Consider the following 5,684-nt stretch of genomic DNA (forward strand, 5'->3'; position numbering starts at 1 on the left):
TTGGCTTGGCGGCTCGGCTAGAAGGCAGAAGGCGACTCGAGTAGGCGACAGCTCCGCTGCGTGCGACTCGGGGAAGATTAGGGCTGCTCGGGTCGACGTACGTACGACTCGGGTTGTGCAGGAAGGCGACGCGTCGACTGGCGGAGAACGCTTGCTGACGACACCGAGCGATGACTGTGACGGCAAGCCAACGATTGATGACTTACGACGGGGTGCTGACAGAGACACTGCAGTTGACGGAACGATGGAGGTGACGGGCTGCTTACAAAGGTGGGGAGATAGCTCAGGCGACGACTGTTGGCTCGATGTCGCTGCTGCTCGATGGAAAGACGATCGACTGCAAAGACAGGGGCGACCGTTGACGGTGGCGGCGGACGCGAAGGTGGTAGTGTCGTCGGTCCTTGAGGCTAAGGTTTATGGAAGAAGATGAGTACTTTTTTTCCACTTTCACGCTTTACGAGGGTTCTTTAAATAATAATAATAATAATACTATTATCATTATTTCTTTTCTTTTTTCCTTACTCCATTCCTCAAAACAAACTTAAATCTCAAATCTTTTCTCTCTCCATTTAAACCCCTCTAATCTCCATTTTTAAACAAATAATTCCACCAATCACATCCACCTTTCCCCAAATAAAAATATCATAATTATCTTTTACTAAATAATAATTATATTTTCTATTATATAATTATTATTTTAAATTTCTTTCTCTCTCTACAAAATATTTTTCTCCAAAACAAATATATTTACATAACCATATTATCCATATAATATAATTATTCCAACTTCAAAGTTAAATAATTACATAATCACATATAGTCCATCAAATTTCTCCTAAATACAAATCTCATTACACAAACAACTTTAATCAAAATTTCATTAGCACCCAAATTAATTTCAACACTAAGTAAAATTAACTTAAGATGATTAAAATAAATTACCTTAACTTGGGGCGTTATAGTTTACCCCTCCATTTGGATTAAAGAAATCTGCTGGAATTTGAAAGAAAAAAGGTAGAATGCACAAGACTTTCTGACATAAATTTATTTCTAGAGAGAATTTGGGCACATTTGAGAATTAGTGAAAAATGAAGTTGGATTGGGATGAATTGATGCAGAATTAGGGGGAAAAGGGGTATAAAAAACATATGGAAATAACTTTCAATAGGACTCAAACTTCAGACTTGAAGGACGCGCATGGACAAAAAAATGGTTGGAAACGATGCAACTTTTATAAAAGTTTAAAAAGATTACGAAAATGCCATTGAAAATAATCCACAAGTAAATAAAATGCGGGAATGGAGTTTTGAAACCATGACGTTGGGGTGCACATTTGAGCAAAAGGCAACACATGTCAGCGTAGAGTTCGTAATATTTATGAAAGTTCCATTTCAAAAAGTGTTGAGAATTCGTTTCGCAGGTGTTAAGACTCGAATGCGCGCACAGAGAGTTGAATTGAACGAAAACGACAACGTTTTGGCGATTGAAAATGCGAAAGAAAAGAAATGCGGAACTATTGGGTTTTATGTCCTAAAACTCGTAGATAGTAAATATAATCAATTGACCGTCATTAATAAAGTGTTTTATTATTATAATTTCAATAACTGTTATTGATTATATTATTAGTTTTGTCTTAATAACCTAAATCCAGTAAACTAACATCCTAAGCTGTTTGATGAGTCTTGAACAGTATGTAGAGACATACGGGGATTAATGTTCAACACCAACTTAAAGAGTCTATAGAATAGGGTTAAGGTTGGGTACCTAATCCTGTTAACACTATGGATACGGCTCACTTTGTATTTGATACAAACACATTTATTCATTGCGTTCATGTATGCGACATGCGAGTGAGGGTATCCTATGTAATGAGTGTCATACCCCGGTCTAAGTTTTCCCCTCTAACCTAGAACGTGGTGTGAATCTACTCCTTAAACTCATTCCTTTCATATATAGGATTTGTACAACCCTTTTCAAGAAAATTCTATAAAAATTTCGGTAGAATCTCCCCTAAAATATGGATTAACCAAACCTGTAAAAGGGAAGAAATTTTTGCACTTCCATATAATTTTTTATAACTTCAAACTCCACAACACAAAACAAGTGTGTCTCACCACACACTTATCCAGACAGTTTCAAGGTTTCAGTAAAGTTCAGAATTTGACAAAAAAAAAAATTCATACAAAATGATTTCGTTCTAAAGAGGGATCTCCTATACAAGTTCGTGGCCTCACTCTCGCTACATCTAATCACTCCATGATGCATTACAAAAAAAAAACTACAAACATACAAAAGAATAATGGAGATGTACGACTGATGACGAGAGATCAATCTAAACGCTTGGCCTTTGTTCACTACCTGGGGGGGAACATTTAAATGTAAGTCGAATACTTAGTGAGTGGCAAGTTTCTTAAATATAAAGCTCATAAAACATGCTTAAAGACAAAAATTATAAATATGCATTAGAAGTATAATATTTGTGAAAAGCACCATTAACTCATACCCATTAGTCCATCAACAAACCTGTAATCCGTACAACCATGGCAAGGCATCTAAGGATACAGCCAAAAATAGCTCGCACATGATAAGGCATCATGCGGCCAAAACTAGCTCACGCATCCGTAATACCCACCATGATATCAACCATCAACCAATCGAACCAACCATGATAGCATACTAAGTATACGGCCCAGGAATAGCTCACACGTGCTCCATATCCACAAGGAAACACGCGGCCAAATGGAGAACACGCACACTTAGCACCTACCGTAGTAACTACATATCGCTCCTATGTGCACATAGAGCCACCCGACCATGGGGTCAGCTAGGCCCGAAGCCATATCACAATCCTCCATCCATGTCCTCACTAGGCTTAGGTTCTCAGATCTCCGATCACGGTCTCTTTCAGCCTCGGAATCCCCTGACAACCGTAGGTGGCGCTACGAAAACACATTCGCGTAGCCTTTAGGGTAATCACCAACATTTACCATAAGCATCGGTTTAGTATAATTCAAAACAAAGTATAAACTAAAAACTTGAAACATGATTTTATAAAAATCACAGCATACACATTCTCAAAATCATAATGAGTAAACATATCGTTTAAGTATTAATGGAAACAAGGACTTTAAACCTGTTTTTATCAACTTTGAGTTATGAACATTTTTGAATCTCAATGTATAAACACATTGTTTAAACAACAACGAAAATGTGGTCATGTTTTAGATCATGGTAGTTTCCAAGCAATGTCAAGAGATAACGTGTATATGTATAAAGAAAGCTAAAAAAATAAACTACTCACTGTCAGTAACTCGATCCCCCAGGGTTATACGCTTTCCCCACTTCAATTTGGCCTGAAACAACGATTAGGGTCTATTAATTATCTTCAAAAGGGAGACGACACAACAATCTTCAATATACTTTATAAGGCCAAAATCAAACTTGTTTTAGTTCCTAAGGTTCTTAAATTCTCAAAATTTTCCAGATTCGTAATATGAAATTTAAATGATTGTAACTCTTTCAATAATTAACCAAAATGAGTGTTCTTTATGTCAAAATCTTCATTTTGGTGTCCTCTATAATTTACATGAAGGAAAGAAAATACGATTCCCAATAGATTGCTACAGAATTGGCCCGAAATAGAGAGTGTTCAAAAATGGAGTCTTCTGCTATCCCCTAACTTGTTTATGAAATTAAGCTTACTTCCAATCATATTTAGCTCACAATTTCTTCATAAAAGTTGTAGTACATTAAATAAGCTTTCCACCCATACTAAATAGAGATCCTAACTCCATTTCTACACTTCTAACTACTCAACACAACAGCGTCTTCGCAGATTCACGCACGAAACCTGTCTTCTCTTTCTATTTTCAACCTTTAACCTTCAACTCTAGGAAAAATCCAATGAAATTATTCCAAAACTTTCCAAAGACTTAACAAAGCATCCATAACTTCAACAAAGAGCACTCTAACTACCTTCAAATTTCAAATTAAGCATCCGACATCACGGCTATTCAAGAACTTAACAAAGTAATCTAACTTCAATGAGATCGCTCCAACAAATTTCAACTATCGAATCCTAGCATTCATAAACCATGGTTTGCTTAATATTGGCACCAAAAATCAGTGGAGTCTAAAGACCCATTCAATAAAGTTTAGGATCTTACCTAAAGTGTGCCAAAGCGTCCGATTTTGAGCTTCCGAATGGCTAGACTGCAGTTTAAACTCTTCCAAAATTTAATCTAGCATCAAAATGTAGTGGGTATGATGAAAACCAAGTCTAAACTTATTGGGTATCAACATTTACTCAAAAAGACAACTCAAACCACAATATTCTTACTCTAAAAGGATTGATATGAAAGAAAAATAAACGCCAGCGGCTAAACGATCTCCGGTGGTTACCACACATAGCGGCTGAAGAAGAAATGTGGTGTAGCCGCTGGCTTGGTCCAGTAGCACATACGGAAGGAGAGGCGACGACTTCGGGAGACAGCGACGAGCGGCTGAACCGCAAGGGGAGTCGTTCTGCGCGGTGGTGTGCACGGAAACAACGGGCGACGGCTTCGGAAGAAGGTGATCAGAAACGGAAAGGGCGATGCTGGTCGAAGCTTGGGAAGAAGAAGAAGAAAATATCAAGAGGGGGAGGGTGTCATTTTGTCTAGAAGAATCAAGAATAAAAAAAAAAAAAAGAGGAGAAAAAGAAGAAGACGATGAAGAAGAAGAAGAAAAAGTTATTATTTTTTATTTCTTTTTTTAAACTTAAAAATAATGATGGAATGACAAAAATGCCCATCTCTTTAAATTTAAACTTCCTTTTTTACCCTCCTCCATTCTTTTTCAACACCCTTACAGAACCAATTATGCTTTAAAACTCCATTAATGTAGTTCTAAAATTTCCTTATTACACGAATTAATCTTAAGGAGTATAAAAGTATTCCAACTTATTTTTTACCATTAAAGAGATATAAAATATATAGATAAAATAAAAGAGAATGGAACGAGGGTTTACAATAAGTTTGCATAAGAGTGGACCACGAAATAGTAATCACTAGATGTAACTCCGTTAACTAGTTGGATTTCTATTTCATTAGGATGACCTAGATGACTTAGTCTTAATCCTGAGTGTATTATGAACTTCTGTTTGCGAGGGATTGTCTTTTGATTTGTACGGGTGAGAGTGGCCAAATTGCCGACTCAATATGCTTATCATTTTGGGGACAAGACCAAGTGGGGAGCTGGAAACATAATCACACAAGATGAAATTCACTCATTCCCACCTTTAGAGTAAGTAGATAAGTGTTCCCTTAAATGGTGTCTCCGGGACTTGAACAAAAGGCCCTACCCTCTCTATGGTACGAGAGGAGTTTCTGTTTAGTGGTTGGACCATAAACAGGTTGTTCATTAGAGGAGCATTGATATTTATGGACTAGAAGTAACCCAAGGGTAAAACGGTAATTTGACCCAACTGGTGTTACAAACATTTGTGAAAGACTAACTTACTGGTATTGGTCTATATTCGTGGACACAGAAATATATCTACAGTGAGAAGAGTTCAGCTGTGAGTCTTTAGTGGAGTGTACACACAGTTAACGAATATTGATTAATGTGGTTAATGAGTTTAGCTAATTAATCTCATATTGTTGTAGCTTCTAATCTGTAGGTCCATTAGATTCCCTTCCTAGCTC

The 5,684-nt window shown here is 37.1% G+C and overlaps 1 long non-coding RNA gene across 1 annotated transcript; it reads right to left on the reverse strand.

Annotated features, from left to right (window-relative positions):
• Positions 1-2,091: 2,091 nt before the first annotated feature.
• LOC127149907 (uncharacterized) lies at positions 2,092-4,642 on the reverse strand. The gene is made up of 4 exons (XR_007821774.1): positions 4,340-4,642; positions 4,167-4,241; positions 3,302-3,353; positions 2,092-2,358 (listed from the first exon to the last, which is right to left on the reverse strand). It is a non-coding gene; the product is annotated as an uncharacterized LOC127149907 (long non-coding RNA).
• Between the last annotated feature and the right edge of the window lie 1,042 nt (positions 4,643-5,684).

Source organism: Cucumis melo, chromosome 6 (genome assembly GCF_025177605.1).
Source record: "Cucumis melo cultivar AY chromosome 6, USDA_Cmelo_AY_1.0, whole genome shotgun sequence".
Lineage (NCBI taxonomy): Eukaryota > Viridiplantae > Streptophyta > Magnoliopsida > Cucurbitales > Cucurbitaceae > Cucumis > Cucumis melo.